This window comes from Ambystoma mexicanum, chromosome 9 (genome assembly GCF_040938575.1).
Source record: "Ambystoma mexicanum isolate Mex_15411 chromosome 9, UKY_AmexF1_1, whole genome shotgun sequence".
Taxonomy (NCBI): domain Eukaryota; kingdom Metazoa; phylum Chordata; class Amphibia; order Caudata; family Ambystomatidae; genus Ambystoma; species Ambystoma mexicanum.
The window spans coordinates 482,402,766-482,429,787 of NC_090931.1; the positions used below are offsets into that span (position 1 = coordinate 482,402,766).

At 46.5% G+C, this 27,022-nt stretch overlaps 1 protein-coding gene across 3 annotated transcripts in view; it reads left to right on the forward strand.

The window, feature by feature from the left end:
- The window catches only part of SLC13A5 (solute carrier family 13 member 5), an 856,016-nt gene that overhangs the window by 70,183 nt on the left and 758,811 nt on the right, over window positions 1-27,022 (forward strand). The gene's annotated exons all lie outside the window — the stretch shown is intronic.

The window sequence follows — 27,022 nt, forward strand, 5'->3', positions numbered from 1 at the left end:
TCCGTTGGTCTGGGGGTGGTATCCCGAGCTAAGAGCTCTCTTGATTCCCAGTGAATGACATACTTCTTTCCAATAGAGAGAGGTATTTTGAAGACCTCGATCTGATACTATGGTTTCTGGTAGGCCATGTCGGGAAAACACCTCTGAAATAAACAGTTTGGCCATATGAGAAGCTCCTAGTATCTTGAATAACGGAGTGAAATGTGCCAGTTTGGTGAAATAGTCAATAGTGACCATAATGGTAGTTTATCTAGAGGAAGCTGGAAGGTCCACTATAAAATCGGTGGAGATTACTTGCCAGGGTTTATCCGGGATAGGCATGCGAGCCAACAGCCCGAATGGTGGGGCTCGAGAAGTCTTGGATTGTATACATACCTTACATGCTGCTATATAATCACGTACATCAGAGCATAAGGTGGGCCACCAGAAGTGTCGCTTGATCAAATCAAGGGTGGTTTGATAGCCATGAAGGCCAGCTGCCCGGGAGTCATGGCACATTTTCAGAACTTCCTTTTGAAGGGAAGGTGTAGGGACAAGGACTTGTTCCCCATAGAAGTAATAACCTTGGACTTTTGTGAGATGGTGCGATGTTCCCAGATTCTCACATAATTGCCAGTGTTGAGTTGTGTCTTGTTGTAGCCTTTGAAGAAAGTCGGTAAGCAATGCAATGAATTTAGCCTTTGGGAAAAGTTTCTCCGATCGAAATTTGTGTGTAGGAGTATCCTTACGAGAAAAGGCGTCTGCCCGGAGATTTTGATTTTCTGGTAGAAACGTGAATTGAATCCAGAATGGTAGGAAGAAATGGGCCCATCGTGCTTGTCGGCTATTGGTTGTCTGGGCTTGCTGCAGAACTTTGAGGTTATGATGATCTGGGCGTACCTTCACTGGAAATGGAGAGCCTAGTAGAAGGTGTCTCCATTCTTCAAATGCATTTTTTTATGGCCAAGAGTTCCTTCTCAAGAACAGAATAGTTTATTTCGGAAGGATTAAAGGTTTTGGATAAATACGGCACTGGTCTTTCCTCCCCTTCATCTGAGCTTTGTAGTAGTAATGCCCCTAGAGCATGGTGAGAGGCGTCAGTTTGTACGACAAATTGTCGAGACTGGTCTGGAGTCGATAATATGGACTCCGATGTGAATAAAGTCTTCAGGTTCTCAAAGGTGTCTTGAGCTTGTTTATCCCATGTAAAAACAACCCCTTTTTTAATAACCTGGTGATGGGAAGGATGGTTTCTGAGAAATTGGGTATAAACTTCCGATAGAAGTTTGCGAAACCAAGAAAACGTTGTATGTCTTTAATGTTAACCGGGGATGGCCAATCCAGAACGGCAGAAACTTTCTTGGGCTCCATGGAGATTCCTTGAGCAGACAGTACGAACCCTAAATAGGTAACACGTTCTTGATGAAATGTGCACTTCTCAGCTTTGCAGTACAAAAGGTTGGACTGTAGGCGATCTAGGACTATGTTGACGTGTCGAATGTGTTCTTCCTTGTTTGAAGAAAAGACCAGAATGTCATACAGATATATGACGACGAAGTGAAGGAGGATGTCAGCGAACAAATGCTCCATGAAGCGCTGGAATACTGCGGGAGCGTTAACAAGGCCGAATGGCATAACTCGATATTCGTAATGCCCAAACGGGGTCCAGAAGGCAGTCTTCCACTCATCACCCGGAGCTATCCTTATCAAATGGTAAGCACCTTGGAGATCCAACTTTGTATAGACAGATGCCCCCTGAACTGCTTCTAATATATCCGTTATTAATGGCATCGGATATTTATCAGGCACAGTGATCTTGTTAAGGCCACGATAATCGATGCAGGGTCTAAGTTCTTCAGAATCTTTCTCTGGAATAAAAAATAGAGAGGCTCCAGCCGGGGATTTGGATTCCGTTATGAGTCCATTTTGGATATTGGTATGAGATATTCTTTGAGGGCCTTCTTTTCACGTTGGGATAGCACATACATGTGTCCAAAGGGTAGAGGAGTGTCCGGGAGTAGGTCTATATGGCAGTCGTCTCTCTGATAAGGGGGCAGAGTGGGAAATTCAGGTGTTGCAAACACCATTTGATAGGATTGGTGGCATTCTGGAATAAGTCCAAGCTGACTGATCAGAGGTACCGTAAGAGGACTAACCACCTCCAAAGGGATCTGAACCCCAACAGTATCATGAGAAAGGCAATGATTGACACAATGTTCAGAGCCTAAAAATAATGTACCCGCTGTCCAATTAATATATGGGTTGTGAACCCGCAGCCAGGGAAGACCTAATATTACTGGGAAGTGGGCGGTTTTGATCAGATCAAAAACCAAAGACTCTTTGTGGGAAGCGATCATGCAGGTGACTGGTTTGGTCTGTTGTCGGATGGGTCCAGAGCTTAAGGGATTACCCTCTACCCCTTGAATAGATGTGGTTGAAGATTTAGTCACTCTATCCCTTTTTGTGCAGCCCATTGATCATCCAAAAAGTTCCCTGCTGCCCTGCAATCAATTAATGCAGGTATACCCCGTAATATTAAATCCGGTAACAATATAGTCAGGGAGAGAACTGCCATGGTTTGGTTATCAGAAGGTGGTTCTAATGATAATCCGAATATCTGTGGGGAACCCTGTGTCTGCAATCCTGCCGCTTTCCCCTCTACGGCAGGACCTTGGCGTTTCCCGGTACCAGGATCGGAGCACGGCGAGGTGGGACTATGGGGCAATCGCGTAATATGTGTGAAGAAGACCCACAATGCATACATAAACCAAGGGTCTTTCGCCTTTCTCTCTCAATACCAGAAAGAGGGCCACGAACCAATCCGATTTGCATTGGTTTGTTCCCTGATGGGGGCTTGTTAGCGGGAGGATGAAATTCCGGCATTGACCGAACACTCTTTCCCTTCTTCTCATGAGAGCGTTCGTGCAGACGGTAATCTATCTGCATTGTGAGGTAGGACATAAGATCTTTAGAACCCTGTCCCAGATCAAGTAGTCTTTCCTGAGTGGTAACCGATATTTCTTGTCGGCTAAACATTGACTTTAGACTATTAGTAAAGGCCGGATAAGAATCAAGGATGGCATTACCAGAGGTGACCAGCGGGGTTGTCCAGGCTAATGCGGGTCTGGATAAATGAGATATTAAGAACCCCACCTTGTCCTTATCAGTAGGGAAAAAACGCGACTTCAAGATAAATTGGACGGTACAGCTATCCAGGAATTCCTTTAATTTGTGAGGATCCCCATCAAACTTGCCCGTATGTAAGGTTGCAGGAGGAGTCTCGGAAAATGCTCTAGCGACCTGTTGTTTAAGTTGGCCGTTATCTTGTTTAAGAGATTGCATCTCGAGAGACATAGCTTGCATTGCAGCCATAAGCTGCTGCATTTGTTGCTCCATGGGAATCCTGCAAGCTCAAGTAATAGTTTCCTTTATGGGCGTCGCTATCTGTTATAATTGTTAACTATTTGGTTAGAATCTGATATCAAAGGTATAACTGACCTGATCAGACAGCAACTTCCCACAGAGAATACAAATGCTGAAATGAAAGCTCCCCCCGGAATGTTCTGCCCTCCCCTCACCGGAAATAATAATATACCAATGAGGGAAAGTGCACACCCCCCAGGGAAACCCTCAGGGGAATAAAACCCTGGACGATGCAGCTCACAGGAGGTCTGGAAGAGGTATTGAGATCAGTAGGGGTCTTCGGTATAATGGAAGGCTCGTGGTGGAGATGGATTCTCTACAGGTATAGACAAGACAGGTAAGATTTCAATAGTCAGGAGAGAGCCAATGGAAGAAACAAGATAACTGGTAGGCTGGCACTTACTGGAGGATTTTGCAGAATCTACTAAAAAACTAAAATGGGATCTGGAACACTGGATTTCCAACACTGAGGTTCCGAAACAGAGAAAGCGAGCCCACCCTTAGAGAAAGAGATAATTATCTTCCTGCAGCAGTAACAAGGGAAAGTAAGGCCGAGGGCTGGTGTTTAGAAAACGCCAACTTACTTTGGAGCGGAGATAGAGAGTGTGAGGAGTTCAGAATGGATGTTGGAGGCGGTAAACTTGCCGGGAAAAGACGAGGTCCAGTATTCAAGCCGAGTCGAGAGAGGAGAAGAGAGTCTGATAGGAAGACGAATAAACAGAGAGAGGTCAGAGAGAGTGAGAATACACATAAATCAGCGAGGTTAGATAGCCTAGCAGCGAACTTCCGGAGCGCTGAAATCAGCAGTAGCGACGCAGCGAATGGTAGTACTTCCTTCACTATATACGATCACGTGAGCAGCCATCCGTGTCCCTAGGGAGCGTGTAGAGTCTATCCCGCTGTCTGTAGTAACGGCACGGAAATCAGCGGCCATCTTGGATGTGTTGAATCGTATCACACCGCATACCCGGTGGCGCTGCCAGAGAGACCAGCGTCGTAGCGGCGGGACACATACATCATTAAGATCTGGGATTTGCTAAATAGAAAACACATGCTGGAATTAATCCACCAAATCCAGGATTTGAGGGTTATAACAACCAAAGATATCTCTAGAGTCAAGATCCCTCACACAGCACAAGAATCTAATTGGGCGATTATCCACTTGCTCTCACCCATAATAGTGAAACTGAATCTTGCATTTGAGCATGAGTTCAGAGAAATGGGGTTACAATTCACTAGAGTATTGACAATGAAGTCCAAGAAATGTACAAAAAATAAGATCATAAAGAAGAAATGTTTAGATCAGGAATACTTAGTGGATATAGAGAGCCTACTCAAAATTGTGAAGGATATGGTAAACTACCCTAAAACTGATGGAGAAGGCTGTGAGAATGTGGATTGACAGAAAATAAATGATTACTAAAATGAATATCCTAGTTTGGAATACTGGTGGCCTCCACTCATTCCCTTTCAACCAAGAGGGTTTAAACCACTTATTGAATTCAGATATCTTTGCACTTCAGGAGACTTGCCAGATGAGTGACTTTGCTATAGATGGCTTCCAGATAGTACAACGGAAGGCCAGAAGACAGCAGAAGACAGTAAAGTGGTAGACCCGTTGGTGGATTGGCGATTGGTGCAAAGAACCAACTTAAGATAAGAGATACATTGGCTGGCACATTTCCCTTACATATTACTGATAACCCTGGAGATTAATGAGGTGGGGATGAAGAGATTTACCCTGATTGTAAATGTGTATAATCCACCAAATAATGTAGCGACCTTGAAAGTAATTGATGCCCTTGAAAAATGAATTGATCTCTGAAAGGCTGACTCTCCATTTATAATAGTGGGTGACCTCAATTTCCAGAACCCAGGGAAAAATTGGGACACTTGTATTAGTTACTTTAAAAGTAGTAAACCTCTCATATTGTAAAGGCACCCAACCCAAGGATTGCCTCCATTATATGTCTGTTGCAGGCTTTTCAGTGGATACAGTGGAGGAGCCTTGCCTCTGTGATAGTCTATTCTGCCTTGCTGTTCGGCTTGCAACATTGTCTCCTGACTTTAAAACCTGCACCACAGCGCGTGGCATGCCCGTTAGCAAAGTGTTGCTAAGTGTTGCAGTCCTTGCAGGCCTGAGGAGGCTCCTGGACCTAACACATGGACCAAGAACCAAATGTTTTGGCAACTGTAGATGGGCGAGTCTTGCAAAACTGTCTTGTTTCTTTTGTCTGTCGTATCTGTCTATTTGAATCCATGCTGGGAAAGCTAATATAAAAAGATGGACTTATGTCCTATGCAGTAAGAACATGTTGGAAATAAGTCTCCCTGGTAAAGTGGGGTGTGCCCAGCCCCATGATATCATCTATCAGCAACCGGAGTGGGGCTTAGTATTATGCTGGTGCCCCCAGAATCGGGCCATAAGGGGAAAAACACTTTTCTTTAGTTTTTTTGGCCAAGGATTGCACACCAATGGCGAAATGTAGCTGAACAAAGAATTGGCCCATGGCAGTAAGCTCCAAAATTCTGAATCCACAGTAGTAGATAACAATTCTCTCCTCAACCTTTGCTATTCATTACAAACGGAAATAGCATGGTGGAGGATCATGGAACTATGGATGCAGGCTGGCAATCATAGACTATTGGCATCCCCAGACGTGCACACAGAGAGAAGTGATGTGAAAGATGAAGCATCAGTATTGTAAACTTCTAGGATTACCTCATCAATTGGCACCCTACAGTTTGCTGTAAATATTTTACTGAAGTTTTGTAACAAAAAATGCATGTTGATTTTTGCATCCATGGACATATTCTAAAATAGCTAGAAGCCAAATTAGGAAAGGACAACCGGGTGCCCCGTTCTGGGCGTAACAGAGAAGCCCCCTGTCCTGTATTTCTTAAGCGTGGCTTGCTTCTGCAACCTGAGCATGACCTCATTATCTTTGTCTCCAAGCAGAGAGGACGCGGGTGAGACAGTCATCTCAGTGGTAATTAATGATGAAGATAATGCCAGATGGTATATATCACGCAAGAAGAGGAGGCGTCTCAAGAAAGCGAATATCAAAAATCCAAATTGGGCACAGCTAAGGGGCTAATTAATTCTACACTCTCAGCCCCAGGAGAAGCAGTGTCCCCTGTAAATAGTAACAGGAACAAGGCTTGAAAGAAAGCGAGCCAGAGGAAGAAACACCTTAAGACTGAGGGCCGTTTCCCAATCTGGCTACTAAAATCTACCAGTAGTGATACACTTGAAAATAATAGAGGAGCTCTTGAGGCCACAGTTACCAGCCAGCTGGATGATGATTGTGAATCCTTCCTCGCTGGATGATAGTGTTGTGTAAAGTATAGGGGTTGATTACACTATACCCCGGCAAGGATCCCAAGAGTGCCTATAGTGGGGTATGGAAACAATCATAGCAAAAGTGACACAACAGTAAGAACTAGTGGTCAAAGTGACCCCAGGACTTCATCATGATCAGCAGTATATTCAATGACGGAAGGGGTGAATAGATCAATCTATTGCATCTTATAAAGCTGCTCTACAGGATCCCGCCCCTCCAGGTATTATCTTCGAGTGACATAGAATATGTGGAATTAATGGAGTACTAGAGCATTATGGTGTTCAAAGTGCACTGTTAGTTGGGGCACACAGTGGACCTAGTCAAGCAGCATGTGACAAACTTCCTTAGAATAGGATATGATATTGATGCACTTAGTATCCCATTAAACCCAATGGAGAACAAGGGTTTTGGAGGGGGGGCTATGTTGATCTCAGAATTGCCGATGGCAATGGAAGAGCTGTCACCTGTAATGCTCTAAGACGCGATTGAAGGGTTAGGGGAAGAGGGATGGGAGTGGGACTGGTTGGCGGGTTTCCTGATGGTGAAATCGGGTAACAGACCATGAAAGTACAAAATAATATCCTGGAATATGAGGTGGCATTGTCATGTTTGTAGTAAAGGGGGCTCCCTTTCCTTACTCTCTCTCTCTGAGGCCGAGATTTCTATGATTCAAGAGAGCCAGCTGCTTGATGTTCCATAATCTGGGTGGCAAGGGCTTCGGGGAGAGGGGGAGGATGCTCGTATGGTGGTCTCATGATAGGTGTTGATCACCGGCTTGTGGCCAATCAGATAAAATTGCCCTAAACTGAGAAACAAATTGGCAGTCGAAATTGTGTTCCCCTCCATTGGTGTTTCTAAAAAGCTGTTGGCAATTAACATCTATGACCCACCTGGAGGTTTTAACACTGAGTATCCAGCAAACACTAATTACTGTGCTATGTATTTGGGCAGAAAGTTGAAATGGTGATTGGATTTTAATTGGTGGGGACTTTAACGCCCATTGTGTTGATTGACCCTGAGCCAATTGAAGAAACAAATCGGATAACGGCAGCCAGTATTATGTTACAGAAATATAGAAACAATCAAGGCCATCAGTGGATGGGTGTATGAAAGGCTGTGAACTGATGATGCTGAATGGGAGGACCATGGGTGAAGTGCCTAGAAACTATACCTGGTCTGGAGGAATGAGTGTTGCTACATTGTATTATTATTTTACTAGTCCTGAACTAACCAAATCATTCTCAACTCTAGAGGTTCAGGTTAATGAGTATAGTGATCAAGTGATAATAGATGTTTGCGTAGAATCAGAGTTAAAAAAGGGTACTCCTTGCCCGATTGGTGATGCTGAAGTAAACTGTAGTGGGGGGGATAGGATTTACTGGTCGAAAGGAAATGTTGCTTCAATTAGTGAATGCTTGGCTTTGATAAGATCGATTGGTCAAGGCTTCATGACATGACCGCCATCGAGATGGAAAACCGGATGAAGTCCCTCACATTGTCACTTGCTGTACAAGGTAATGTGTACTGCATTAGAGAGCGAGCCCCTCATAAGAATATATTTGATAAAGCAGTAATGGACACAACACGTGTTCTGAGAATGAAGATTCTCTCTTTTAAGAGAACAGGAATATAGAGCGAATATATTAAGGGATATAAGGAAACTTAGAATATGGTTGACATTCTGAAAAAGTAGGAATACCAGCTGGATATGGTCATTAGAAAGAAAAGATGAGGATGGCCAGGGTGAGGAAATTACCAATCCCATAAGTGAGAAGGCATGGTGTGAGTTCATGAGTCCCAAAACAATCTAGCTCCTTACATTCTCGCCAACCCACTCGTAAGGGCAAGATAAGTCTTGGACTTCAATCGTGACTCTCTCCTCGTAACCATTGGCAGGTCAAAATAATCTAGGGCCCCAAGGCCTGATGGCCTGGCTAATGTTGTTTTAAAAAAGGATAGTGAAGTCTGCATGGATATTTTGACTCTATTATTTGGCAAGGTGCGTGAAGAGGAAAATATCCCGGATTCATGGAAACAGGCTTTCCAAGTTATTTGCTGTATTATTGAAGGAACTCAATAGTTGGGCCAGGGTGCAAAAATCTTGTGATCTTACTAGGCTGGCTTCTGTAGTCGATCTACGACCATCCATATTCTTTTAACATTAAATCTACTTAAAGCAGCACAGAAAGAGAACAATCGCCCGTTGACTTCCGAGCTGCCTTCGACACAGTGTACCGGAAATGATTGTGGCAGAAGCTGACTAAATGGGGTGTGCCACCCGAAACCTTGTTAGAGTTGATCATTCTGTGCTTCAGGAGGTCACTAGTGTCTGTGTCACACTGAGTAGCAGGGGGTGCATGCATGCCATATATATTCACATGCAAGGGCTTTAATAAGCAGTGGGGTGAGCATGCAACCTTGTTTTATCTTTATCTGGCGGACCTGCCGGTGACGCTAAGAAAGGCACGTAACCCCCCCCCCCCCCCCCCCTCAAAATAGGAAACGGCCATCTAGTATGGCTGTGATATTGTTCTGGCAGATCACACTTTCATTGGCTTGCAAAGAATGATGATTGCTCTAAGTGTATATGCGATTGAAAATGGTCTCAGCATGAACCTAGACAAAGCCAAGCGTATGTATTTTGGCTCACAAAAACGTTTGCATCGTACATTGCACATTCCGATTGGACCCATTAAGCAAACCTCCAGCTATTGTTACCTTTTTCTGCCTCTAACTTCTGCCAAAAAGCAGTAAAAAATCATCCAGTATTAAAAAAGAAAGCACTCGTTTTGAGAAACATGATACGTAAGCTAACATATCAGACTGCAGGATTTAGCCTAAAGGGAGCAGTGGCGTTATATAAGCAGTGCTATTACCTACGGACTGGAATCAATGCTGTGGGATCACACCCAGTGGGGATGGTTGAACATTCTCGTGGCTGAGCTATGGAGAAGATCTTGGGACTTCCACAAGCTGTCCCCATGGCTGACCTAAGACTTGGCTTCCCCAAGACTTGAATTGGGCTTGATCTCCCTAGCACAACAGATAATGTACAGAGCTGGTATATTGTACATTAAAATGTTAATATCTCTGACCTGCCCGTTGCTTAATCAAAAGGGACGTAATTTCACCAAAATGCCTGGGGTAGCGGAAGTGACATCACACGACCTTTGACCCCTGATGACATCACAGGAAGTGATGTCATTTGACCCCACCCCGAAGTGATATCGCAGGAAGCGATGGAACACGACCTTTCACCCGTTTACAAAACAGCAAGTGGCATCACACAGCATTGTACACTATGAAAAATATGGTTACGATATCACTATAATGTGATGTACATTTCATACACTAATGGATCACCATATGTATCTTTAAGATCAGTATGTATAGGCCCACATTACCAAATTACTGTGAATGCAAGCAGACGTCCATGACCAAAGATAATGATGTGTTATTATATAGCAATTACACTTAAGCGCTTCATATAGAAAAAATATACACGCCATTTCACTGTGTTGGTACTTTTTTATCGACCTCAGAAGGAGGAAAGGCTGAGTTGAGGCATTTAAGAACAGACTAAATCAGTGACTCACCCCCTGAAGTGTGCCTGAAATAAACCTGCAATTATTGTATAGAATTCCAGAAAGACACATTATTTGGTATTCCTATTCTTTCTTATTTAGGGTCAGTGCTGAAAGTGTTAGACTTGTGGCAATCGTGTTCTTATTTTTCTTATTTTTTTTAAGGGGCCTAAACAAGAAAGCCAGCCACCCCAGAACTAAAGATCCACATGGTGCTGGGCACAGCCCAGGAGCTTGCATTACAAAAAAAAGTTTTAAAAAAAACGAAACATTATTTTTTTGCTTTTTTATTTAGAGGTCGCAGGGGAGACCAAAGAGGTCGCAAGGGAGACCTCAGAGGTCGCATTTGCGACCTCTGGCGACCCCTAAATGACGTCCCTCAGCACTGGCCTATTAAATATATTTCAAGGTATGAATGAGAAATTGTTTGCTGAAATTGGATGGGCGCCTGACAGGTCTAAGGACTTCTTGATGCTGAAAGAAGGTTTTGTCAAAACCTTTTGATTGGGTCACACCTTTTAGAAAAAATGCAACACTATATGATGGTACTCCCTGCTACTGAGTTAAGGAGTTTTGTGCTACTGTTAATGATAGGCAGTCTCCCTATGCTCTCATTGAGAGGACCAAAATGAAAATTCTGGCAGACAATAGAGTGTGTAGGATGTGTGGCTGCGAAAACATGATTGAGACGAATCGACATGTTATGACCTCGTGTAAGAGTCTGGGTAACATCTATAGGCACCATCTAGGTAGGTTTGTACATGATTGTGAAAATATAAAATCTATCGATTTCTGGGTCTAGTATTTAAACGCAGAGTATGGCAATTAAGATAGCACTTTTTAGAATATGGAGATGGGTGGGAAATGTGTTACACTGCCCAGTCAGCTTTGATGGAAATGGAAAATAGTCTGTATGATATTGATAATATTGTTATTGTTTTTAATTGGTAACGTTGGTATCTGATTCTATGGATACGAGGTGTAATCGTGGTTGTTGGGGATAAGTAAATAGAAATACAACTGCCATGCGCTATTGAGAAAATTAATTAAAACTGAGAGAGGCGGGAGGCACATGTGCAGCATCTCTGCCTTTACGGGAGTACAGGGGGGATAGCCAGAGAGAGAAGCATGCATCTACATGGAGTCCCTGACTGACAAAGAACCCCATGGGGCTCATGTGCAGACATTGCTTGATGTTAAGAAAGTAATGAGCAGTTTTCAGGTATCTTTGTACCCTGCGATAAAAGAGAACATTACAATCAGCCATAACAGTACATTGAACAGTTCTATGTCATTTCATAGCCAGTTTTTTTCGCAGAGTTTTTGGGCGCCAATTTGTGGTTGATTTTTTTATTTTTTTATTTGGGGAGCGGTTCCTCCCCTTTCCCAGTTTTTTACTACCCATTCCCAACTACAGCTTATATCCCTTTATCACCCCCTCCTCTCACAGCTCGCCCAATATTTTCCAATTATTTTTTTCAGGCAAAAATTGGCAGCAAAAAACTCTGAAAAAAACTTGGCGATGAACGAACTTTGTACCCATTGTACAGAGGTGTGAAGTAAATGTATTTGCTTGCGTGACCATCGGGCTCTTATGAGTACCAGTGGTTTGATGGCAGCGGATATTACTAGCAATGTCTGAGTTAATTTTCTGAGCATCAGAACAGTTCCAACGAAAAGCACTTGGAGAGGTCCTATGCCTGGGGTGCCAGCAAGTGGGCAGCACGAAATTGTGTAACTCTTTTTTCCATCTTCCAGTTAAAGAATTCATTTTGAAATGCTTTACCAGAGTGGGAGTGGACAACACGTTATCACTCCAATTTCACACAATGCTTTTCTTGCCCTTGCTATATATGCGAAATATATGTTTCAGTGACTGTCATACAGATTGTCATATCGGTTGCACAGCAGGAATGTCTGCACTGTATGTCAAGTCCTCCACTAATAGCATTAGACCAGACGCTCCAGTGGCGCCCCTCGTCCCTGTGAATAGAGCTCTGTTTGTAGGCCTTTTGGGATCACTGTAATTTGGCTGTGTAAGGCTCTCTTTGTGCCTCCCATAGTAAGTGCACCCTGCACCAATGTAAAAATACCAAACGCTTTTCAATCTCCTTTTCATCAGAAACCCGAGAACTGCCAATTTAACATATTGCCTAACCAAACTGTCCTGGAGTTGTGCTTTTTTAGAACTCAGTTTAATTCGATTCATGTATGAAATTATCTGAAAGCTGGCGACTGACTTTGAGCATGAATGATTACTACTCTCACTCACTGTTCAACCTTTATTTCGTATATTTGCAGATCCACGAAACTGACAACTGTAATTAACTAGGGTTAATAACATGTTACTGTACTTTGTATGCTCAAATATGACTTGTTTCTGGAAAGACAGACTTGACACACACACTGCTATAACACCTTTAGACTTTTTAAAATTCACAAGTGAACTCCATTTGCACTAAACTCTGCATTGTTGGTGAACACGGTCATAGTTGTATTGGGTCCCCTTAGAGGGTTTTATAAATGTTGACAATTTCAGGGTTATTGTGATTAAAGGGTGAGAACATTTAATTAATTGTAGTATCCAGCAGAAACATACATCTTTTACTTGATCGTTCACACCAGAGTTTTTACTCGCCAGAATGAAGGTATACGTAGAAAGTAAACATGGCCCTAGACGAGGGGAAGGGGAAATATGAATCGTAAATAATCAGTGTGTATTTGGTGACTTGAGTGCAGGGAGTGTAGTGGTATCTGGTGGTTGGTTTGGGCTCGGGCTCGGGTTGGTTACCATTCACGAGGACTGGAACTTGTTAATGCTGTGCTTTAACCATAGCACTACCACCTTGGACCTGGGAGACCTGCACATCTGCCCATTGTGAGCATGCCAAGTAAGGTCGGAAGCATGTGGGGGCGTAATCCTCCTGGCTGCGTGGTGTTCTTTCAAGCACCTTAACATATGATTGGGGGGTGGATGTGGAGCTCTTTGGAGATGGCTCCTTGTCCATGGAAAGTGGCCTGCCAGTGTGGAAGGAGTATCTGGAACCCATGAGAAAATGCAAGTGGAAGTTCTTCAAGAGCGAAAGGGGAGGGGAGTGGAAAGGGCCGTCTGTGGAGGCCCACATACAGATGTGGTATCAAGGACGTGTTCATTTTAGGGTAGAGTAAGAAATGGACATGAATATGGCCGAAGCGCCAGCAAGAGGCCCTGGGAGGTTTGACCTTTCCATGGAAGGTGGCACAGAAACAGTTAGCAGTGGTCTCAAGATCAATGCCAGTGACATCAACGAATATCTGGACGTGAGGGTGGCTCACGAGAGTAGACGCACACTCAGGTTATTGTTATGGCTGAATAACGTCAACCTTTCAATACAATCCTAAAATTCATCATGTACATTCATTACATAAACCAGACATTATATAATACAATTAATTGTATTTCCATACATGTCAATTGATGTCAGAGAGAAAATACACACCCATGTCATCCAAATTAATCCCCAACTTTAACTCCAATTCCTGTTATCTGCCAACTAATTCATCCACCGCTGAAATATCAATTGCTAGCAAAAAACGAATGGTTGCTCAAATTAATTAAATGTGCTGTCCGCAAAAAATACTTGGTCAAAATAAAAATCCTTTTATCTAATAATTTTGGGCAGACCACCACCAGATGCCTCAAAGTTTCTAATTTCTCCTGATTGGCACAGTAGCGACCGCCTCTCTGCTTTCTTGGTCATTTTGATTGTCTACCTATCACTTTCTTAGTTGGCCATAGGTTAAAACGAAGCCTTTGAAAACAGGAACGATATCTATAACATGGAAATCTCCGCAAATAGGTCAGCAAAGAATGCATTTGTTTTATTTCACCCTGGACATTTTCTTACAGAAAATACCCTCCATCCTATTCCATTCCGGGTTTCTATAACACAGTTTCGTTTCAGCGCCATAAATCAATGAAGGAACAACGTTTTGCCTTTTTTCCGCTCTATAAGGAGCCTTTGTGATGTAAACCCCCAGGTACTTGTATTCATTCACTGAATAGATTTATTGCGTTCTCATTCGCGTAAGTTTCTAACATCGTTAATAGTTTCTGTAGGCCGACTTGTCTGGTCCAAAAAATCCAGATCATCAGCATATAGTAGCCATGAGATGGGTATATACCTAATTTTGCAGGAAACAAGGCTGCCCTGGACAGATGCCTCCCCCCACCCCCACAAGTCCGCTATGAAAAGGTTAAGCAAAGCAGGTGGCAAAATGCACCCCTGCTTTAACCCTCTGTAAGTGAGGATTGCTTTAGTTAATAGACCCTGCTATTTTGCCTTACTTGCATAGAGGTTTGGGAGTACAGTTCTTGGCTCATGACCCAAATGTACAAGGGACACTGCCAATTCTTCAATTTTTGGAACAGCCTCCCTCGATCCACCCAATTGAAGGCTAGTTTAAAATGTATAACTGCCTTATAGACTGGTTGGTCTGTCTGTAGAACTTTCTTCTACACTAGGCTCAGCGCCAGCAGATTAACAATAGTGCCCAACCTAGTCATAAACCCTGATTGATAGATGTCAAAGCAATCCATAGATTTAAATCCCTCCATATTAAACCTCTGAATAGTTTACTTGGGGCATCCAAAAGAGCTATTTCTGTGGCCCTTCTCTGCCCTCTTTCTTAAACACTGGGATCACCACCGACTTCTTCCAGGACACTGGTATTCATTTTGATTCCGGAATTCGCTTAAATGAAGACCCCATGATCCTGGCCCACGCTGCGGGTGGGCTTCGAACATCAAGTTTTAGATCCTCAGGTCCTGAGTGCGGGAGGAACTCGCTTTTGAAATAAGACTCAACATGTCGTCTTGATCAAAGGACAGGTTCCACTCGCAGTTATCCTCCTCTCTGACTATACTCTTGGCATTCTGTGGCAAAACAAATAAAGTAGAAAAGTAAATCACCCAAGTGTCCTCTTTGATGGGATTAACCTGGATGGCCAATTGGTGGTCACTATTATGAATCTTTAGTAGGGACCACATTTCAGCACTGTTTTTAGAGGCCAACGGGCATAACATTTTTTCGGCATCTCGTTGAGCCACGATGCTCCTATGGCCCTTAAACCAGTTCCTATATCTCGGCCTTAGGAACTTCACCTGGGTAGATCTTGACACCCAATTCAGATCCCAATGCTTGAATGTTCAGTCTTAATTGTCTGTACCTCTTCATCATAACAAATTTAGTACAGCGGTATAATTTCTCCCCGAATACAGCAGGATCAAATAGAGTCAAATGATGTTGCACAATCAAACGAGAGTGGAAGTCAGTCAAAGTCCACTCGTTCCATTTACATCTTTTTCTCCCACAGGTCACTTCCACGGTCGGGCAAAACAATTCTCTCTTACGATTATGTAAAGAGAATCCCCATTTAAATAACAACAACTCATGATCACTTCTGATTTGCAGCACCACTCTGAACTCCTCCATACCCATAAATAAATCCCTAGATACAAAACATAATCAATTTTTACTGCTTGATTATCCCTTCTCCATGTAGGACAGGGGGAATATTTCCCTTTATCGCCCCATTCAACATGCAAAGGCCGCTCTCCTCCATAAGAGCCATCCACCTCTTCCCTCTGTGATCGATTTGACAATCCAAACTCTGTAGACACGAGATATTTAAGTCTCCTGCCATTGTAATCGCTAATGTTTTAGGGTCATCAGCATACAGGTTCAACATATTCACGACCCACTCCAGAAAGATGTGCATAGAGATCTCAACTGGGTTCCAATACAAGTTGAACAAAGCAAAATAACCTTGAGACAACCCTTCCGTATTGGACCAATGTAATTTTGCTTATTGACAAAATTAGTTGGGAGCATCCCAAGCCTCCAGAGTAAATCCCATCCCATTTCTACAAGCCATCGACAACCCGGACAATGTTCTATCCTGGGCCCCATAGTGGCCTTCAATATACTGAGTGAGTAGCCATCCCCATTTTCTTCAATTTTTGAAGCCTCTGGTATTCCACGACCCCATGCTCAAAAGTGGCAGGGAATCTGGAGCAACTAGCTAATGGGCTTGAACACCCGGGAGCAACGCACCGTGTAACCAAGACCAATCGTCAACCATAGCCTTCTGAGAGTGGATTTTAAAAACTCAATTTCCTGACACCCATTCAAATTCCTCTGGGAATAAGTAACTCATCAGTAAAAAGGCTGGCATCAGTTTATTCCCTGGAGGAGCTAACTTGAATGATCCACCCACTGGTAACAAATTGATTTTTTTATTATGATAAACCAACTTCTGTACCAGCTGCGAGGGGATGTGCAACAGAACTCTGTCAAGATCATAGCCATTACCAAATTCAATTTGGGCTATATCACTTGATTGGATGGGCCCCAACCCTGGAATATTATCCAAAAGTCGCAAAACATTAGATTGATTTGGGATTAACCCCTCCGCTGATTCACGCAAGCTTTCCAAAAGGGGATAGTGGACCGGGGCATAAACCTTTTTGAGACTTGGATTAGTTGAGGATGTAGGTTGCCTGTATGAAGAACTTAACCTATCTGTCATTGGATCTGACATCCCTTTTTAAAAATAATACTTTTCCTCCACTGCCAAAACCACTATTCCCTCTCACAACCCCATTTCTAGTTTTGTTACAAAATGTGTTATTTTTTCATTTGTTGTTTTGGATTCGAAATAATCACTGCATAATGTTCTAGAGCCTGAGGTTGACGGTTTGACTTGTAACGTTTGATTTTTGAGGTTTTTTTTTCTGAAGATTATTACCCCCAGCCTTGCCCTTTGAAAACTTGTGAATACATGTTGAGCAGGTTCCTGATCACCACAAACCAGAGAGAGAGGCTGTGGTTCAGGAGACATTTCCCCCACCTCTGGCTGAATACCCTCCAGAATATCTTCTGTCTCCCCCAAGAGTATGGCTGGCTGAAAAGATGGTAGGGGCCTGGTTTGCACAGCTTTGGACAGATACAAAACAATTGATAGATCCTTCACTGATGGATTTGCTGGCAGCTGGGACCCCACTAAATGAGTAGGGGCTTTCAAGCCAGTTGATGCTAAGTACTCTTCAATGTGAGAAACTTTAGAGTTCAGGGTTGACAAAAGATGTATTTGCTCAGCGAATTGATTCTTGGTAAGAACAGCAGCATCATTACACTCAGTTAGCGTAAACCCCATCTTCAAACCATGAGCAATGTACAACTGGTGCAAGGGCTTCTCAGTTTTTATATTACTTATCATCCACTCTTCATATAGCATATTTTTTGGAGGGTTATTTAGCTTCCTGTATTATTGAGCGCTTTTCCAGTGGATTTTAGTGTTTAAGCAAACAATCCCCAGTTCATGCCTTATACTCACAGTAGTAACAGAGTGAGGAAACCTCATAACACCTCTTCAACAAATTCCCTCAATTAAATCAAAACCACTTAATAAATAATGGATTTCTAAAACATAATTTAGCGAGGGAACAATTTTATACTTCTAGAATTTAATCTCTGTTTTGAGGGAGAATTTACAAAATCTATTTTGAAAATGTTGAAGATAGTAACAATTTGTTTCTTTTTTTTATACACAACTCTAACAGCTCTTAATCATCTTGGTGTAAATTTAGAATCCAAGATATTTCAATTTGGTAACCTCCTCCAGGCAATCATTCCTGAACAGCCAGTTTGATTTCTGCCATTTCCTGCTTGCTTTAAACACCAACATCAGTGATTTAGCAGTATTGATTGTAAAAAAAGTTTATTTTAAAATATTGCTTGAAGGACCTTCGACTGTTTATTCCAACCTTAGAACAGGCAAACATCAGAATATCATGTGCATAAGTAATCAGTGGGGTTTTGGTGCCATACATCACTGGAGATACAAAGGCTGCGTCTGACAATACATCACCCAGATCCGACAAGTACAGATTGAACAAATAAGATGCAACTATGCAACTTTGTTTCAGACCCTTCCAGGTACTAATCTTTTGCATCGAATTTCCCACCTGATTCAATATGACACTCAAAATGGTGTTATTATGCAATGCCACCATTATATTTATTGGAGGGGAGGGCGTAACCCATTTTTGTAGTTTATGCCAGACTAAATTGCGATTGGCCATGTCGAAAGCTAAAGACAAGTCAATACTAACAGCGCAGAAACAGGGGTGTGCTTCTGCATTGTAAGTTGTTGTACATGATCCAAAACAAGCTCACCAGGAAAGTTTCCTATAGTAGAATGATTTCCGCACCATGCAAGACAATAATACGATTGCAACTCTGTGAGGTACGAGGAACCCTGCGAATTCCATGAGAGGATATTAAAAACCTGGCCTCCTTCCGCTAACTGGCAGATTTGCTACTGAGAGAGATCCTGTGACCAAAGACCAATCCTCTTTCTTAAAAGGGAGCACTCGCCACATCTTCTAATAGTGCTACTTTTCTACTTCAGTGTTCTTCTCCCAAATAGGAATCCTTCAAAGATTGACAGGGTAATTTATAGATTTCAGCGCAGAGAGGTAGCGTGCTCCAGCGTGCGCCAAACAGCATTCTGGCGCACTGCGTATTCATGGAATATCAAAGCCATTTTGAGCGCTGGCGCAGAGAACATCCCGCAGCGCCAGTTACGCCCCCAAGAACGCCCCTTGCACAAGGATAAGGCATTGAAATCCCCAATACAGCGCTAAGGGCCGCGCTAACCCTTCACCAGTTCACAGGGCTGGTACAGTGCATTTGGGGTGTGCATGGGAAGTTTCACACGGGATAGGCCTTGGGCGAGCGGGGTACGTGTATTCTGAGGGGGGCGCGGGGAGTATCACACGCGATAGGCCTTGGGCGAGCGGGGTACATGTATTTTGAGGGGTGCGCAGGGGGTATCACATGCGATAGGCCTTGGGCGAGCGGGGTATGTGTATTTTGGGGTGCGCGTGCAGTTTCACACGCGATTCAGCTGGTGAGCGGGGTACGTGTATTACTGGGTGTGCGCAGGGAGTATCACACGCAACATGCCTTGTGCGAGTGGGGTACTTGTATCTTGAGGGTGCGTGGGAAGTTTCACACACGACATGCCTTGTGCGAGCAGGGTACGTGTATCTTGGGGGTGCGCGGGGAGTATCACACACGATAGGCCTTGTGCAACCAGGGTACATGTATCTTGGGGGTGCGCGGGAAGTTTCACACGCGATAGGCCTTGGACGAGCGGGATACGTGTATTCTGAGGGGTGCGCGGGGAGTATCACATGCGATAGGCCTTGTGCGAGCGGGGTACGTGTATCTTGGCGGTGCGTGGGAAGTATCACACGCAATATGCCTTGGGCGAGTGGGGTATGTGTACTTTGGGGTGCGCGTGCAGTTTCACACGCGATTTCACTGGTCGAGCGGGGTACGTGTATTCTGGGGGTGCACGGGATGTTTTACACGCGATAGGCCTTGGCCGAGCGGGGTACGTGTATTCAGAGGGGTGCGCATGAAGTATCACACGCGATAGGCCTTGTGCGAGCGGGGTACATGTATTCTGAGGGGTGCGTGGGATGTTGTACATGTGATAGGCCTTGTGCGAGCGGGGTACGTGTATTTCAGGGGTGTGCGGGAAGTAACACACGTGATAGGCCTTGTGCGAGCAGGGTACGTGTATTCTGAGGGGCGCACGGGGTGTTTTATATGCATTTTCGCTGCTGCGGGAGCGGTACGTGTATTCTGGGGGTGCATGGGACATTTTACATGTGATAGGCCTTGTGCGAGCGGGGTACGTGTATTTCGGGGCTGCGCAGGGAGTTTTACACGCATTTTTCGCTGCCGCTGGAGGGGTACATGTATTCCTGGGGTGCCCCAACGCGAATTGGCAGTGTGTGTCCTCCCAGGTGTGCCCTCTCCCCCCTCCCCAGGCCCTGTAGGCATCCCACAAAACAGGGGACTACCCTGCACCCCTGGCCATGCCCCGCTGGCAGCCCATCCACCCTGGCCATACCCCCCAGCCAGCCCACATGTCACCATGCACAAGTGAGCACTGACACATGTCCCCCTGCGCCCCCTCCCACCCAGCAGTGATAGGCACCTGCGAGCAGGCCCCGACTCATGTCCCTGCACCCCCACTCACCACCCCAGCAGTGACAGGCACCTGCCAGCAGGCCCCCGACTCATGTCCCCCCACCCACTCACCCACCCAGCAGTGGCAGGCACTTGCCAGCAGGCCCCGACTCATGTCCCCCCACCCACTCACCCACCCAGCAGTGACAGGCACCTGCCAGCAGGCCCCGACTCATGTCCCTGCACCCCCACTCACCCACCCAGCAGTGACAAGGCACCTGCCAGCAGGCCCCGACTCATGTCCCTGCACACCCACTCACCCACCCAGCAGTGACAAGGCACCTGCCAGCAGGCCCCGACTCATGTCCCTGCACACCCACTCACCCACCCAGCAGTGACAGGCACCTGCCAGTAGCCCCCGACTCATGTCCCCCCACCCACTCACCCACCCAGCAGTGACAGGCACCTGCCAGCAGGCCCCGACTCATGTCCCTGCACCCTCACTCACCCACCCAGCAGTGCAAGGCACCTGCCAGCAGGCCCCGACTCATGTCCCTGCACACCCACTCTCCCACCCAGCAGTGACAGGCACCTGCCAGTAGCCCCCGACTCATGTCCCTGCACCCCACTCACCCACCCAGCAGTGACAGGCACCTGCCAGTAGGCCCCGACTCATGTCCCTGCACCCCCACTCACCCACCCAGCAGTGACAGGCACCTGCCAGCAGGCCCCGACTCATGTCGTCCCCCAACACATCATGACGATCCACAATCATGGGCCTCATGGCCACCCAAATCACACCTCACGCCACCCCAGTCCAAACACACAACCAGGTATTACATCCACCCCACATTGAAATCCCCATCACATGATACATCCCAAATGGCAAGTATGCACATCAACACATTTCCGTCACACACACACAATGGGTGCATGTGATAGAGAAAACACACATCGTGACATGCATGAAACCAAAGAGAGAATACCACACATTGAAGTATGAAATAAAAATGGATTAAACACAAAAGCCACAGAATGAAATGAAACACACAATAATGGAAATAATGAAGAAAAAGCTGCATGTCTAAAATATAAAATAAAAATGTGTCAAAGCAGAATCCAAATCAATCCAAAAGCACATGTGTCCAAAGTGTCTGTCCGTCAAAACAAATCCAAAGTGAAAAAACAAGACAAAACCATTGATCCATGGAACAAAAAAAAAGAAGTGAAATCCAGTGTTGAACTATATACAAGTACAAATCCAGGGTCCATGAGCCCAACCATTGGAAGGAAACCTACAAAAAACCCTACCTAATGACAACTATATACAAAAAGGTGGGGCATTGTTCAAGCGCCCCAAAATAAATAAAACAGAAAGGAAACCTAACACTAACTAACTATATACAATGGCGGCGGGCAAGTCCTACGGCTCACTCTGTGATGTCCCGGGCCAGGGCATCATCGAACTCCATGTCGATGTCCCAGAGGCGGGCCTCTCCTCTGGCCCCGAGGTCTCACAGGAATGCAGTCATGGCCTGTTCCAACTCCCTGCGAGTTGCCTCAAGGCACTCAGCCCGCCTCAACGCCCTGCGCATGGAGAACTCCGCCCTGACCATGGTGAGCCGTGCCTCTTCCTCCCGCTGCCGCTCCGCATCTATCCACGGGCCCAACCGCTGCCACACGGAAGACACTCTCATTCCAGGGTCCTCCTGCCATCCAGCCGATGCCTGCAACACTGATGTTGATGGCCCCGAGCCATCATCTCTCCCACCTTAAGCCTGCTGCTGCTCTCCATGTGCCCTGCCCGATGATGCAGGCACATCCTCCATCTGCTGGTCTCCACTTGGTGGGGTGTCCACCCCTGCTGGACCTCCGACTCCCGACTGTGGCAGGGATGTGATCTCCACCAAGCTGGCTGCATTGGTCAGGCCAGGTCCGCAGGGGGCCCTGGCGGAATCTGGGCTGGAAGACAGCAGGGAGAACGACTGGTGCATAGTCTCCACAGAGGAGAAGAGGGCCATTAGAGTGCTCGACACATGTAGGAACCCTCCGACCATGGCCCCTCCCAACTGTGCCCCCCAGGAAGCACGCACGTCATCACAAATGACACGTGTGGGCAACACGACACCAATCAGGACGGACCCCATACGGTCATGGGCCTCCTCGTCCACAGGTAGTGGAGTGCCAGATGACGTGGGCCTCCCCCCTACCTGTGGACGGGCCTGGGACGGGGCATCCCTGCTGGTGCAGTCACAGGGTCAGGGACAGTGACATACACAGGCCCCTCCGCGGCGACCTGTGCTGCCTCCTGCCCCTGGCCCTGGACTGCACCACTTGCACCAGTTGTACGACCCCCACCAGGCCCCATATGTGGCTCAGTAGCGGCCTCCTCCTCCTCTGTGTAGACCACCAACCTGGATGGCTCCCACCATCTTCTGCCATTGCAAGCCCATGTGGGGACTCACCCGGCCCTTCGGCTGCAGCCGTAGTGGCAGACGCGGCACCAGTCCCCTTGCTCCCGGATGATGGTAATTCCTGGGAGGGTGGCTGGGCCTTGTGTCACCGTCCGGTGGAGGCATCCCCGCCGCTTTGTTCCACAGCGCCATCTCCACCCTCTTCTTCACTCGATGCTGTGTAGAGGGAGACATAGAACACAAGCATCAGGGTACTGTGCAATAGTCCCCTAGACAGGAAGCAATAGCACATGAATGGCACTGTCAAACGTCACTTCCATCCTGTCCCTCCACAACACACGGGTCAATGCATGCAACACACATCCAGAAACAGGCACGGCGCATGCAAACAACATTAGCACCAATTTACAAGGGCCTCTATTGACATAACTGTTGTCTTCAAACTCACATGCATCATGGGTCATACTGATCCCATGCACACACATCACCGGAGGATCATGCATCCGGCCTCGTACACCACAGACACAGTGGATACAAGGATGACTAGACTGCATCAGTGAATCAACACATCGTCACGGACATGTGTCATGCATCCATGGTGTTTAAAAGTCACACACGCTACTCAGACACACAGACATGTACACCATACATGTCCATGACAGCAGCACCTATCTCTCACACCCCATCCATGTCCACGAACAGAGACAGGCATGCATTCATGTGTGCATTCTGCATGCTGCTCCCCATGTTGCATTGGAACACATGCACCATCCATGTGGTTCACGCATGACTGGTCTCACATAAAGCACCATGATGTCCCTGCACACACACATCCATACATGGCCTATGTCACACATACAGGCAAGTAGCTGACTACCAGCACACTGCAACATGCCCTGTTTCACACAGCAATGCATGGCCACTTACCGCTCGACTCCAGACGGGTCTGCCTCTGAAGGATCTGGACGTGGAGCGCTGGGCTAATGCGTTCCAGGACCCTCATCTGGATGTTGTTCAGGCTGACCTGGCACCCCTCTGCATCCTCTGACTTCAAGAGGCGCCAGGCCTTGCTGAGGGTCCTGGACCTGAAGTCCTCCCAGGGCGTCCGGACGTGTTTGATGTCGCGGGTTGCCACCCCCTCCGCGTTGATGGCAACCACTACGTCCTCCCAGATCCTCTCCCGTCCTTCCTTGTCGGTGTGCGATGGTGTGAGGAGGGCATCATAATGCCCCAGAACTTGCTCCACCAGGATACCAACTACCTTATCGCTGAAGCTGGTAGCCCTCTGCCTCTCTGGCTGGGGGTCGCCAGTGGTCTCGGATGGTGTTTGCCCCGACTTGGTGATCTGTGAGGCAGGTGTGGGTGGGAAACTGGGTCCTTGGGCTGGGCTGTGGAGCAATGGTATACCAGTCGGGAGTCTTCTGTTCCAGCAGGGGTGGACACAGCAACTGGACCCCTGTAGATGACGTGTAGGCACCAAACAGCAGGGCACGTTGGCAGCAGGCAGGCAGGAAGCAGCAGATGGCAGGTGGGAGCGTGCTCGGGCTCGGGGATCTGGGGGGCAGGAAAATGGCCTTCTGGGCAGGATCATGGTCTTCCGTGTGTTGTCACATGGCCAGCTTGATACGGAGTGATTTGACACGTGAAAAATCTGCACGTCAGCATGTAATTCGAGGAAAGGCCCTTAGCGCGTAAGCGCATCTGTGATGTGACACGCAAGGGCGTTTCCCTCGACACGGGTGCATGTTGATTGTACATGTGCAAAAACCGTACGTCCGGGTGTCACTGCGTGCAATTGGAGGAAAGGGCCTTAGCGCGTACGTGTGTAAGTGACGTTGCACGTGTGGGCTGGCTTAAAAGGTACATGTAGGACGCCATTTTTTGTACGTGCTTTTTGTGGAGAGCGAGTGGGTGATTCTTGTACTTCTTGTTGGTTCACACGTGATAACTTCACAACGGTTCCAGTTCGTACTCCCTGTTTACTCAGACAGCGTTCAATTCTTCTTTTGGCGGGGGTGTTGCCACTGCGCACCCACGTGTCTTTTTCACGTTCTTTTTCCAGGCAGACGGTGAGTCGCGCACGTATTTTCCAACTGTGGTTGCCCCCATGTGTCGCGTACCCATTCAGAGGTCATTGTAGGCTGCGTGTACCACGCGTACGCTTATTTTTGTGTTTCTGGGTGCCACAGCGTAGTGCAGGTTCATTTTTCCACACACATGGTCTACCAGGGGTTGCATGCACGTTAAATATTGTTTTCTGGGTGCCTGTGCATTGCGTGACTCGTCATCTTCCCCCAGGGGTCACAGACAGCCTTGCTAGAGCACTAGGGTACGAATTCCTTTTAGTACCCTACTCCTTTGACCCCAATTGCCCAGGACAAATGTTTACTGCAACTCCCATACGCACAACAACATCAGTGCCATGGTTGGGAGGCGAACAAGCAGTAAGGGAGGCAAAGGTGGCTGACCTCAAAGAGGTGGGCGCGGTAGGGGATGTGGCCAGGATGTGCAGGGCGTCCCAAGAGGCCATTGTGTGGAGGACCAATCAGGGACACCTATGCCCCCACCCAATGGTTCGGGGAGATGTAGCTGACACCATCCAAGCTCAGCCCTTGTTAAACTGGCCCATATTGTCAACAGAACCGGCACAGGATGACTCCCAGGCTGACTTCTGTGTCACCAAGTCTAAGCCACGTGTGGTGGTGAAAGTTGCTTTCACCAGGCCACGTGGATCTGGGGCAGCAATGTCATCTGCTGCCCTAAGTAGCCAGGGTGAGGACGCTGCAGGGGAAGCTGCAGCTCAATCCACCCCAGATCTGAGTCTCCCAGCCAGGACAGTGTCAGTCCAAGTCCATCGCACCGAGGTTGGTCCTGCCAACATCACCCAGCAGCCAATGCCTGCAGTGAGACCTTTGGTCATTGTGCTTTTGGCAACTTCCAATGCCCAGTCCACCTGCGTTTCTGCCCCTTCCAACCAGAGCGGCTTAAGCCACTCAGGGTCCTCACCACCTTCCAAGAGGAAGAAGGGTGCTGTTGCAGTACAGGCTGGGACCCCACACACGGCTACCCACTCCGGCACGTCAAGGAAGCCTAGTTTCAATGATGCAGAGCTAGATGCACTTGTGGGCTGTGTGTCAGCCCATGGCCGCAAAATGGTGGTGATTGCAGGGTGTAAGACTACGACTGCTCAACGTAGGGCCCACTGGCAGACCATCGCGGACTGCATTAGTTCCCTTGGATTTGTGTAGCGCACAGCTGATGATTGCTCTAAGCGCTGGAATGACCTGAAACACAGAGCAAAGAACAAGCTGGCTTCAAATCATGCCTCTACTCTGGTGACTGGCGGTGGGTCTCCACCAGAGGAAGAACAACTCACTGAACATGAGTCTGCCGCTGGAACATTCATCACAGAGGATCAGATCCAAGGCGTGGGAGACCTACCAGATCTTGAAGCAATGTCCGGTGAGTGACCATGCATGTGTGTGCAATCCATGTGTATGTTGCTTGGGTGATGTGTTCTGAATGAGTTCCAGGTGAGGCTGTCTAGTCATGACTGCTATGGGTCACCCATGTGGCCCCTCAAAACCATTCTCCGGCCTTGTGTTTCCGTTTCATAGTATCCCTTCTGACCACAGTTCACTTTTTGCACATGATTAATCCACTTGGCCTTCAGCTGTCCTCTTGCCACAACATTGTTCATACTGTTTTCCTCTTCATTCAGCCTGATTGATGAAATTATTAGCATATTTACCAGACATTTTTGTGGCCTACTGTCCCAAATGTGACATACTTCTGTCATAGATTACTCCACACAATGACCCACATTTATTGACTTATTAGGGGAAAGATTTGTACAATCAGGCTGATTGAGTAATGTGCACCTACACATGGCCTGCACACTACCATTTTGGGGCCCTGTTTAAATGTTGAACATGACAATTGTATCCTCCCATGTCGAAGTGACCAACCATTGATGTATCCATGTGCCTGCCATCACTGCATCAGTGAACACTGGCTTTGTTGCAGCGTGTGGCACATGCATGTTTTCTCACTCTTTTTTAAAATGTTTTATTTCATGATGTCCATCTCACATGGATGGCGGACAGTACTGATTTGATACCATCTGGGTGTCTGCCATGGCTATGGTACGTGCCGTGTGTGTGCTGGCATGTGTCATGTATGTGGATTGTCTATGCCACTCACAGGCTAATGTTTGATGCCACTGCTATCCAACATGCAGCACACGTGTT